This window comes from Prionailurus bengalensis, chromosome C2, assembly GCF_016509475.1.
Source record: "Prionailurus bengalensis isolate Pbe53 chromosome C2, Fcat_Pben_1.1_paternal_pri, whole genome shotgun sequence".
Taxonomy (NCBI): Eukaryota; Metazoa; Chordata; class Mammalia; order Carnivora; family Felidae; genus Prionailurus; species Prionailurus bengalensis.
The window spans coordinates 144,672,402-144,685,298 of NC_057350.1; positions in this window are offsets into that span (position 1 = coordinate 144,672,402).

Here is a 12,897-nt window from a genome sequence, read left to right on the forward strand (position 1 = left end):
CCTCTCTCTCTCTCTCTCTCTCTCTTTCTCTCTATCTCTCTCTCACACACACACACAAGCAACATAAGCTGTAGTCTTATAAATTATGGTCCTAATCAAATAAATCATGGTTCCTTTCTTGCACCAACTGATTCATTTGGTGGAAAATAGCCATTTCATCACATGTCACTGGGCACACTAACCCACATGACAACTCCACTTAAATAACTGTGTCCTGTAACTTGGGGTCAATGAGGACTGAAAAGTAGTAAGCTTTCCTTTTACTTGTTTTTCATAGCTGAGATCCATTGAGGCATTACAGTTGACAGCTGAGAAGGGGAAGGGAAAGAAGAAAAAGATATTTTACAAAGTATGAAGCTACAAGCACCAGCATTTCCTCTTTTCCTAAAGACAGTTCATGGGAAAAAGCACCAAGAATTTGGAAATGTTTCCACTGGAGGGCTGAGTATATATCCCCTATAAATGATAATACTAGCATTATCATTTACCAGTGACTCACTAGCGAATATCTCCTATTTATTTATTTATTTATTTATTTATTTATTTATTTATTTTAGAGAGAGATAGCATGAGCAGGGGGAGAGGGGCAAAGGGAGAGAGAGAGAATTTCAAGCCGGTTCCATGCTCAGTGCAGAGCCCGATACAGGGCTTGAACCCATGACTCCAGGATCATGACCTGAGCCAAAATCAGGAGTCGCACACTCAACCAACTGAGCCACCCAAGGGCCCCCATATGTCCTCTTTCAATGCCAATTTACAATAATGCTTATAATATGAGTAGAGACCCGACCATGGTTTCACTGATAAGCTGCCCTTTGTATATAAAGATGGCATGACTATTCATCATCAGGAACATATATTCTACAAGACTTTGGTACAATAGCAGAGGTAGGTTGATAAGGTTCTTTCCACATCCTACTTATGATATTCATTTGTGAAACTATGTTGTCAGAGTTAGGAATACAAGTCTAGGATCACAGAGCACAAGGAGTCTAACTGGTGTATCCATAAATCACAGCCATTTCCTGGTGCTTATGGGTCCCAGTGGATCCATCTAGTCAAGGGTACTTTCTAGCCTCTCCCTCTAAAGACACCCTCTGGGCCTAAATTGGTACAATCTTCCTGAAAGCAATTTGGCAACATGTATTAACAATCTCAAAAAACAGCATGTCCTTCAACCCAGTAATATCATGACTAGGAATGTCTTGAAAGATGGATCATAGATATGGACATATATTTAATTATGTGCAAAGAGGTTCATGCCAATGTTATGAAATGTTAGGTTATATGTATGAAAGTGAAAAATTAAAAACCACCTAAAATTGAACAATGAAAACATTTTTAAATAAATGCTTGCATATCTACGTGATGGAATGCAATATGCTCATGAAGACATTCTAAATTTTAAGGGAAATATGCTCATTGTATAAAGTTTTGTTAGGAGATCTGGATACAAACTTGATATAAGTATAACCCTAATTATAACTACTTATCAATGAATGATCAATTGAAGGTAACATATTAAAAATTAACAATAAAATGATTAACAGGACATAGACTAAAATGCCAATAGTTATTATTACTGGGCAGTAGGAATACAGGTGATTTTTAAATTTTATTCTTTTTAAGTTTCTACAAATTTCTACAATGAATAAATTACTTTTATACTAAGAAAAAAACACTGTAAACATTTTTCAGGCAAAATAGTCTACATGAGAAATTTTTGCAGTGGCTTATAATAAGAATACTGGAAAGTTAAATACTACTTTAAAAAACCCGATGGGAATGCAAGCTGGTGCAGCAACTCTGGAAAACAGTATGGAGCTTCCTCAAAAAACTAAAAACAGAACTACCCTACAACCCAGCAATTGCACTACTAGGCATTTGTCCAAGGGATACAGGTGTGCTGTTTCGAAGGGACACATGCACCCCCATGTTTATAGCAGCACTATCAACAATAGCCAAAGTATGGAAAGAGCCCAAATGTCCATCGATGGATGAATGGATAAAGAAGATGTGGTGGGTGTGTATATGTGTATATATATATATATATATATATATATATACACACACACACATATATATACATATACACATATATATATACATATACATATATATATACACACACATATATATATATACATATACACACACACATAATGGAGTATTACTTGGCAATCAAAAAGAATGAAATGTTGCCATTTGCAACTACATGGATGGAACTGGAGGGTATTATGCTAAGTAAAATTAGCCAGTCAGAGAAAGACAAATATCATATGATTTCACTAATATGAGGACTTTAAGAGACAAAACAGATGAACATAAGGGAAGGGAAACAAAAATAATATAAAAACAGGGAGGGGGACAAAACATAAGAGACTCATAAATATGGAGAACAAACAGAGGGTTACTGGAAGGGGGTGGGAGGGGGGGATGGGCTAAATGGGTAAGGGGCACTAAAGAATCTACTCCTGAAATCATTGTTGCACTATATGGTAACTAATTCGGATATAAATTTAAAAAAATAAAATTAAAAAAAAAAAGCCAAACAGTAGTTTGTAGTAAGTAAATAGTAGTAACTAAAACTAAACACCGCAGGGGCGCCTGGGTGGCGCAGTCGGTTAAGCGTCCGACTTCAGCCAGGTCTCGATCTCGCGGTCCGGGAGTTCGAGCCCCGCGTCGGGCTCTGGGCTGATGGCTCAGAGCCTGGAGCCTGTTTCCGATTCTGTGTCTCCCTCTCTCTCTGCCCCTCCCCCGTTCATGCTCTGTCTCTCTCTGTCCCAAAAATAAGTAAACGTTGAAAGAAAAAAAATTTTTTTAATAAAAAATAAGAAAAAAAAATAAAACTAAACACTGTAATTACAGTACAAGAATATTCATAACATATTAAGAGGGATCACTTCTTTCATTGAGACCAAGGCAAAAATTCAATGGGTTAAACTAAAGCCTTCCATGAGGTCTATGGAGTATGCTGTGAGGGTCCAAAAGGAGAAGAATGTTAAGTTTTTAGAGTAAATATTCTCAATGGCATCATTTCTGGATAAATATATATATATATATATATATATATATACATTTTTTTTAACAGAGAGAAAGAAAAGAAAGAAGTTTCAGAAAGTCTCATGTCCAGGAAACTAAACCCAGTCCGTAGAGAGAGTACTCATTGCCTAGCAACCTAATGAGGGTTTCATAAAGGTGGCATTTAAGTCCATAGGTCATCAGCATCAGCAAACACAAGTTTGACATGGAAGTTTTCTGCCAATTATGACAACAAATCTTCAAAGACCTGCCTAATAATCCTTCTTTAGAATGAAAGCTTCTAAGATTACTGCCTGGTTGGAAGCTAGAGTTTTTGTCTTTGTTTTACATTCTATTAGACCAGGGTTTCCCAACTTTGCTTGTTCCTAAGTATCATCCGGAGCACTTGTGAAATATGCAGATTTCCCTAGAGATTACAATTCAGCAGGTCCTGGACGGAACCAAGTATTCCCTAATTTTCTCGAGGGTCCTGGATGATTCTTCCAACCAGGAAATTTGAGAAATATGATGACAAACTTTCATTTCCCTTCTAGCACTTCTGGCTCTTTCTCGTAACATGCTGCCCTTACCTGTTCCCTGACTCGTATCACCAAACAGTAAATTCCATGAGAGCAGAAAGTCACCCCCGGAAACCTCCAAGAACCAGCATGGTGTGTGGTACATATGATTAGGAGCTGAGTAAATATTTCTGGAACCAACCAGTCAACAAATCAAAATTTCTTTTGTTGTATCAAATAAGAGCCCAATTGAAGTCTGGGTCATCCTCCAGCTTGTAGGAAAAGTTGTGCCCCTGGAAAGCACACTGTAAATGTAGAATATTCTCTGGCAGGTGCCTTTTGTTGCCTTAAGGAGAGTGCCCATGCAAAACTGGAAGAATATTGCAAAAGAGTGCATGCTGCCTACCAGGCACATTAAGACATCAAGTTCGTAAAGAAAACAAATATCCTCTCCATATCTACCTATCTCTCTAGATAATATCTGTTATTTAGGCAAGCATATTGCATGCTGATCTGATATGGAAAAACAACAACAACACAAGACTTCACTCCCCGGCTCCTTTGAGGTCACTCACTCCGGGGGAAGTGATTGCCAAGCAGGTCAGGGGTTCCACTTTCTCATAATATTTAGGCTCACTGATCCCTTTAAGGGCAAAGGATGTTATAGAAATCTGGGGTCTGCAAAGTGGCCCCTCAAAGAAACCTATTCTCTGGTCTTTAAAAAGATTAAATTCCAGATGGCTTCTGAACATTCACTGGATGACATGGCGCATCCGTGTAGATACATAGAGCATACGATAGGCCTGCTGTGAGAGTACAGTAAACCTTTGCATACGCAGCCGTGGACAAGGGTCTCTAAAATGCTCATGGACTCCATTTGCCAGGACAAAACTAATTCTGGTGAGTGAAACCCATGGAGTTTTCCAGTTGTAGCCTCCCTACTCCACGATGGCCACCAGCCCCAGATGCACTTCCAAGGACATGCCACCCAGCCCTCGCTTTGGGCCATCCTATCTATAGAAGCCTGTGACTACTGTGACCTGGGCTTCAGATGCCTCAAGTCACCATGGCTCCACTCCTGATTCGTGGCTAAGCCTTCACCAGCCATTCACACTCAAACTCATCAAAAAGGCCCAGACGAGGGGTAGCAAATGAATTACCCACACACCGGATCTGACCAGCCACTTGTTATTATAATTAAAGTTTTATTGGAAGACAGTCATGCCCATCCATCTATGTATGGTCTACCACTGAGTTTGGCATTACAACAGCCTTGAGCAGTTGTGACAGAGATCATCTGACCCACAAAGCCCTAAATATCTACTGTCTGCCCCTGTAGAGAAAAAGTTTGCCTGTTCCTGGCCTAGATGCATAAGGCCAGATAATAATAATTATTGTAATAAAAATCTTAATGTGGCATTTACCATATGCTAGGTAGTATTCTGAGGTCTTTGCGTATGTTAATTTATTTAGTCCCCACTACAATTCTATGAGGAAACCAAGGCACAAGGAGGTTAAGATAACACTGCTAATAAGGGCCACCCTACATAGGAAAGGTATTATAAAATAAGTAGGTTATCACTGGGTTCCAAAGATGATGAACAAAACCATAATTTAGAAGTTGTAACAAAGCAGCGAACAATTCATGGTAAAGATCATAAGAACAATGTCATCATAGAAGCAGGTTATTAATAATAACCACATTCAGATCACCTGCAAATTCCTTTTGCATGTGAAACTAGATGAAAAAGTACGTTTAAGAAAATAAAAAAAATAGAAATTACCAAAAACAATACTTTCTTGGAAAAAAATGTATTAATTCCAGAGCTTCTACATTTATTTATTTATTTATTTAATTTATTATTTGTTTATTTATTTATTTACCCAGAGCTTCTATGTGTAAATCGTAATTGCTGCTTCAAGATAGTCACTGGGGCAGGATTGGGGCGGGGCGGGGGGGTGGTGCCCCAGTGGCTCAGTTGGTTGAGGTTGAGCATCCCACTTCCGCTCAGGTCATGCTCTCACAGTTCCTGAGTTCAAGCCCCACATTGGCTCACTGTTGTCAGCACGGAGACCTCTTTGGATCCCCTGTCCCCCACTCTCTCTCTGCCCCTCCCCGCTTGTTCTCACTCACTCTCTCTCTCTCAAAATAAGTAAATAAACTTTTAAAAAATTAGCAAGTCAAATCCAGCAATATGTAAAAAGGATAATATATCATGACCAAGCGGGATTATCCCAAGACTGCTAGGTTGAGTTGACATTTAAACATCAGTCAATGTAAATTTATGACATTAATAGAATAAAAGAGAAAAATTGTATAACCATTTTAGTAGATGCATAAAAAGCATTTGAAAAAAATACTCATTTAGAGTGCCTGGGTGGCTCAGTTGGTTAAGCATCTCGTGACTCTTGATCTCAGGTCCTGATCTCATGGTACCGGATCTCTGGGAGCTCACGAGCCTGCTTGGGATTCTCTGTCTCCCTCTCTCTCTGTCCCTCCCCCACTCGCTCTCTCTAGCTCTCTCAAAACCAATAAATATTAAAAGAAATAAATAAAACATTTTAATAAAAAGGAAGTAGTCACCTTGGGATACTCTTCATTTATTAAAAGTAATTCAAAATGGTTTTGAAATTTATATTTGGGAATTATCTTCAGAATCGGTTTACTCACATAGGAAACCCAATGTTTCTAATTTATGGTTGCATAGTTATAAAGTTGATTTTAGTCCCAAGAGCTCCCAAGTGGTTACTATGTAGTTTTATGGTCCACTGTACTCAGCAGATGTTGTCCCTGGAGACTTTTGCTTCCTTAGAAAATAAATCCACAACAAAGCAATTCTAAGGGTAAAGATGTTCTGCAACCTTATCTAAATAGTTCACTGCTGCACACGAGAACCTGGAACATAGTAACTACTCAAAAAATAATTGCTGAACAAATGAGTGACTTTCTCAGAAAGAAGTTCCAAAAAGTTTTAGGAAATGACCACCCCGTTGGAAAATCTCTCTGGGTAATTGCTTGGGGGAAAAAAATATGCATTTGGTTCATCAAATTTCTTTGATTCAGCTATTCAACAAATATTCGTTGAGAGCCAGGAGTAGCTAAATAATCTAAAGGGCCTAGTGAAAAATAAAGATGCAAAATCCCTTGTTCCAGAAGCAGGGGGAAAAAGTGTTTTCTTTTCTCTGTGGACTTCTTCTCAACCTGCCATTGTGTTTTTTATTTGCTACTCAGCATTGTACTCATTTGGACGCCTGGGTGCTCACAGAGAGTGCCGAGCCTCACAGGCACCACAGACTCTGTGCTTGACTCCACATGTGGGCACGAGAATCCAACCAATCCCTCATTGTTCTGCACCAAGCCTGGTGTGGGAAGGGAAATGGGGGAGGCGGTGGCGGGGGGGGGGGGGTGGGGGGCAGTGGTCACTGGGTACAGCAGGGAACATCCCAGGGAGTGAGACCAGGGTTCCAAAACACAAACCCAAAGACAAATGGTTAAAAAATTCAAGGGGTGACCTGACTGGTTCAGTAGGTGGAGTGTGCAACTCTTGATTTTGGAGTTGTGGGTTTGAGCCCCACATTGGGTGTAGAGATTACTTAAAAATAAAATCTTAAAAAAAAAAAAAAGTTCAAGACAGCAACTGATGGGTATTAAAACCGAAACTCCCTCCCAAGTGCCAGTGAAGCTGGCCCAATTAAGAAACCACTGTGTTCTGGGCAGTAAGTCTACAGCATGGACAAGACAAAGGCTGCCTGTCCCCCGGACCTTTCTGTCTAACAGAGAGAACAGACAAGGAAAGAGGAAATTACCTGCAGTGCATAAGAGCATCGATGTGAGTACTGGTAACTTCAGTCTGGCAGTCAGGGAAGGAATTCCAAAGACAGAGACTGCTAAGTGAGACCTAATGTATAGAAAAAATAAAACCAGAAGTAGAGTGCAGACAGACACTTGGAAAGCTAGGGGTGGAGAGCATGGGGGCACCCCAGAACCTGAAGAGGTTGGCTAGAGTGGGAACACATGACTCAGGGCTGGCAAGTGGGGGTTGGGGGCTTTCTGAGAACAATGGGGAGCCATTTCGAGGGATTAAGGCAGTGACTTGATCAGAACTGTGTTATGTAAAGTCACTCAGGTTGCAATGGGAAGAAGAAAAGTTTCAAGTAGGAAGAAGAAACATTCCAAAGGGCAGGACGTTTGGTAGGGAGAGCAGTCAGGCAGGATCGAAGGCGAAGAAGCAGAGAACAGTTTGGAGATATGGGAGGCACTAGACATCTACAGGGGCTCAATCGCTTCTCGGCCTTTTGGCTAAGATCAAGTGTACAGGGGCTCACACTGGGATGAGAAGGATCTATGATTCCAAAGATTGAGGCATACAGAACTCGTTTCAATATCCATGGGAAAGCTGGGGACCAGAGGCATCAAACAGAACAGCAGGCTGAGCCTGCATTGAGCGTGTCTCTTTAGGAAGCCCAAACCAGATCAGCAACAGGCTCCCACCCCTCACTGTTCTAGAACTGTCACACAGCACTGAGGCCTGCCACTTGCTCTGGAGCCCATGATCAGCATTCATTCTACACTCTTCATTACAGAAGAACTTACTCTGCAAAGCAAATATAGTACCCCTGAGGAACGTTATCTGAGCAATCCACGAATGGACCAGAGGTAAAATATGAAGACAGATGTTTCAGCCTCTTGGAAAAACCACAAGATGTATGCCTGTGCTTAATCCTTAGGCCTGTGCACATAGGATAGCACCATGCGCTCATGTGTTGGGAAGATGGTATCCTAACACACTCAATGTGCCCTACTACTTTTTGAGTACATGAATTGTCTACCGTATTTTAGGAGTCGCCAGCTTGTCTATCAGGTGCGATAAAAGTGATTGATAGTTTCGAAAGTCATTTCGCAGTCGTGAATCCAATTTGCTGAGCAGTTTAGTTTGGCAAGGGCTGTAGGAGGATAAGAGCTGGTGGGAGGAGCTTGCCGGACACAGTGAAGTTCAGGAAACAGAGCTCCCAAGATCTCCTTCCTGACCTTGAGAAGGTTAGCATGGAGCTGGGAAAGTCGTAGGAAACCATTGAGGGTAGAATTTTAACAACTGCTGAATAATATGGTGTGAAATAGAAGAGGTCTAATATTTAATGAGAGAAGGGCTATCAGCACCATTAATTTCTCACAGGATATCAGACCGCTGTTTCATTTCTTGTTGGATTATAATCAATTGCTTTCATGCCTTCTGTGTTAAATACCAGTAAGTTCTGGAAGAACTGCCAACATGGCCTACTCATTTTCACCTCCCTCTCAGCATTCTGTACATTGTACATAAGCTACATGAAGATTTGTTAAATAAATGAGTTAACTAAACATCTTCCTCTTTGGTAATATGATCCTGGCTGTTTTTTTTTTTGTTTTTTTTTTTTTACAGATTAAATTTGGGAGGCATTTTCTTCGTTAAAACATAAGAGGATGTTCAGGGTCAGGATAGTTCTTGTTCTGGGGTTTATTGTGTGTATTGGGAGCCACAGAATTGCTCTTCAGCTCCCTGTGGGAGGAAAGACTAAAGCTGTCCGTGATCACACAACAGTAATCTGAGTCAAGGATATGAAACAAGCCCTTCAGGAAGTGAGCTGATTAAATGTTATTTCCTCAGATATGAGGTTAATAAACAAAATTTAGTTAAAGAATGAAAACACTTTAGATTCTTATGTTCCCTAAAGGGGTAGAAAGAATTGATATCCCGTCATAAAAATAAACCAGGACCAGGGGAAATTTTTCTCATTTTCCCCATCCCGTTGTCTTATCATTCATGCTTTATGCCCACCGTGACGTTAAAACCAAGAACTTTTCTCTTTTCTTTCCCCTTTTGTTGGGGGTAAATACCAGCTGGAGCTTTGTGAGCAGTGAGTAATCCACCTGGCACAGGACCAAGGTAATAGCCACCTGAAAACTTTCCACTCTGGTATTATTCTCCAGCTCAGGAGTCTTATGGTCCAAATGAATGAACCGAGGAAGCTGTCCTCACGGACTCTCACTCACAGGACTCTTCCTACAGCATTGGCCTGGTCAAGCCACCATCAGCTCTCAGTCTCTCCCCTGTGCCTAGCCCATGCCCAAATGTTGGATCTCAGAATGATTTCCTCTTGTTTGGGTTCTCTCTTTCCTGGCCACAGCTTGGCACATCCTCGGTGATGGAAACCAACTTTAATTTCATAAAAAGAAAAATATATTTAGGACCATCAGTGTAGCAGGGGCCACAATGACAGGTTTCTGCATATATCTCTATATCTATGTCTATATTTCTGCACAGGTGCTATACTCAGGGTTAATGTGTAGGCTACCTCTCTGTCCCCGAGGCCACTTCCTTAAGCCCAGAGAGGCTGCTCACCTGGCACAGAGCAAGCCTGAAGTTTAGGAGAATCAATATGCCCAGGAGCAGCCATTACTCGTGACCAAATTCTTATCATGAACTCCAAAGCCAAATATACATAATTTTTGAGTCACCCATGGGATGATTAAATGTTAATTCATGGGGTGCCTGGGTGGCTCAGTTGCTTAAGCGTCCGACTTCGGCTCAGGTCATGATCTCACTATTTCCAAGTTTGAGTCCCCCGTCGGGCTGTGTGCTGACAGCTCAGGGCCTGGAGCCTGTGTCAGATTCTGTGTCTCCCCCTCTCTCTCTGTCCTTCCCCCACTCATGCTCTGTCTGTCTCTCTCTCCAAAATAAATAAACATTAAAAAAATTTTTTTAAGTTAATAACTCATAAATAAGCCAAGACTCAAACTGGTGAAACTTAACAGCATCAATATTCATCAAACTTGCTTTTTCATGCTCTGAAAGTGTTCTTCTGACTGAATGACCTCTGCTGGTAAGTAGTTGAACAGAATGCATTTCCAGTCATTTTAATGTGCTTTGAAGGTTATGGTACAAGCCTCTGAATCATGATTCACAGGTGCTTTCCATAACTATTTCTGATGTACCAAGTGACCTTAGCCATTTTAATGCCTACATTCAACTGGAATGTGCTGTGTTGCGAAATCATAGTCAGTACCTGGAACTGGTGCTAAGGTTATTTTTTATTTCATTGCATTTTTTTCTATTCTTTATTTTCTTTTTCCCCCAATTACTGATTTATTGTTTTTCTTCTCTTCCCTTTTTATTCACTTTTCTCCCTCTGTTTATTTCTATCCTGTCACCGTTCTCTTTTTCTGACATGATGATGTAATCACACATAATGTGTATACAGTGGCTGCTGTGTGCCCAACCGATCCTTCTGGGATCAAGGAACTCACAGCTCTGGCTCAGGCATATTGGCTGCGAATGGCTCACAACTCAGTTCCTCTTCGGGGAATTGTCCTGAGCTGAAGGAAACTACCTTGCCCCAGGTTATACTCTGCCCCGGGGACAACCAGCATCCAAAAATGTTCAGACCAGTTGTCTCAGTTTGGAGCAACTCTGAAGAATCATTCCAGCTCCCAAGCTCAACGTAGGATCAGCTGAGGCCTCTTTGCAATTGGACTGTGGTTCACCTCTCCTTTTGCGTTTCCTTCTGTTTTCTTACTCTCCGTCGGTATTGTTCCTGGGGGCACCCTCTAATGAAACTTCTGTCCGAAAATGTAAGAGTCTCAGAGTCTGTTTCCCAGGAACCTGACCCCTGACACTTTCCAATGAAATTAGAAGATCAAGAGGGATTAAAAATGTGTTCATGTAAATTTACTGTCATTTGTATACTCTGCCTAGTATATATAAGATGGTGTCACAAAACTTACCAGGTGCCAGTATATATTTCTATGTATTACTACTTAAAATGTATAGAAAAATAAAATGCAGAGGTTGGGTTGAACCATAGAAAACATACAGTTGACATACAAAAGGAGCTCAACACATATTTCCTGAATTTTGACTCAGCTTTCTTATAATAAAAAATGGCTTACACTTGTCTCATTATTCAGTGCTTCAAAGATTGTGTTTTTAATTGTAAATAATTGTGTTTTTAATAAAAAGGTCTACATTTGGGGGCACCCGGCTGGCTCAGTTCGTAGAGCATGTGACTCTTGATCTCAGAGTTGTAAGTTCTAACCCCACATGGGGTATAGAAATTACTTTAAAAAAATTAAAAAAAAATTATTTTAATGGTTCATATTAAAAAAAAAAGTTTGGGGTACCTTGGTGGCTCAGTGGGTTAAGCGTCTGACTTTTTTTTTCTTCTATTTCAGAGAGAGAGCATGTGCTTGAGTGAGTGGGGGAGAGGGGCAGAGGGAGAGAATCTTAAGCAGGCTCCACACTCTGCAAAGCCCACCACAGAGCTCCGTCCCAAGATCCTGGGATCATAACCTGAGCCAAAATCAATAGTCAGATGCTCAACCAACTGAGCCACCCAGGTGCCCCAAGTGTCTGGCTCGATCTCAGCTCAGGTCTTAAACTCAGGGTCGTGAGTTCACCCCCTGCATTGGGCTCCGTGCTGGGTGCAAAGCCTACTTAAAAAAAAAAAAGGTTCATATTTTAATCTGTATACAGGTCAATAAAACAGTTTAAAATAAATTATTTCTTGTGGTGCCTGGCTTGATCTCTGGATTGTAAGTTCGAGCCCCGTGTTGGGTGCAGCGATTACTTAATCATGAAATCTCACTGGGCGGGGGGGCTGGGTGCCTCGGTTGGTTAAGCGTCCACCTGTTGATTTAGGCTCAGATCACGATCCCAAGGTTGTGAGACTGAGCACCGCGACAGAACGGAGCCTGCTTGAGACACTCTCTCTGCCCCTCTTCTGCAGGTTCTCTCTCTTTCTTTCTCTCTCAAAATAAATATAAATAAACATTTAAAAAATAAGTAAATAAAATCTTACAAACAAATAAAATTATTTCTTTAACTGCAGAATAAGGTTGGCTCCTGCTACCAGGCTGGCTGTTTGTGCTGTAAACAAAGTTCATTCTATTGAATGAGAATTTCACAACCTAGCATCCTCAAAAGTAATCCACCGTGGTCCCTAATGAGCAGCCTTCTTCTCACCATCCTTGTGATGGAAGTAATTCAAATATCCTGAATGCTCCTTAGGCTCTCCTCCATTCATCACCACACTTCTCCTCGACTAGCCTCCCCTAACACTCCCCTTCTCATCCTCGGAGAATTTATGAAAATCTTCCCTGATAACTGTTTCCAAATTCAATCATATTTGTGGGGTGGGTGAGGGTAGAGGTGAGGGACAAGGTTTAAAGAGGAGATTTTACTACCAATTAATTAATTAAAACCAAGACAAAAGTAGGAAGTGAGCCGATGACAAACGAAAAATGAGAAACAGGAACAAGAGGGAACTCATTTTTGCATACCCAGACACAGAGCCTTTGTGCAGCTTAAGGAAGATAAGCAAA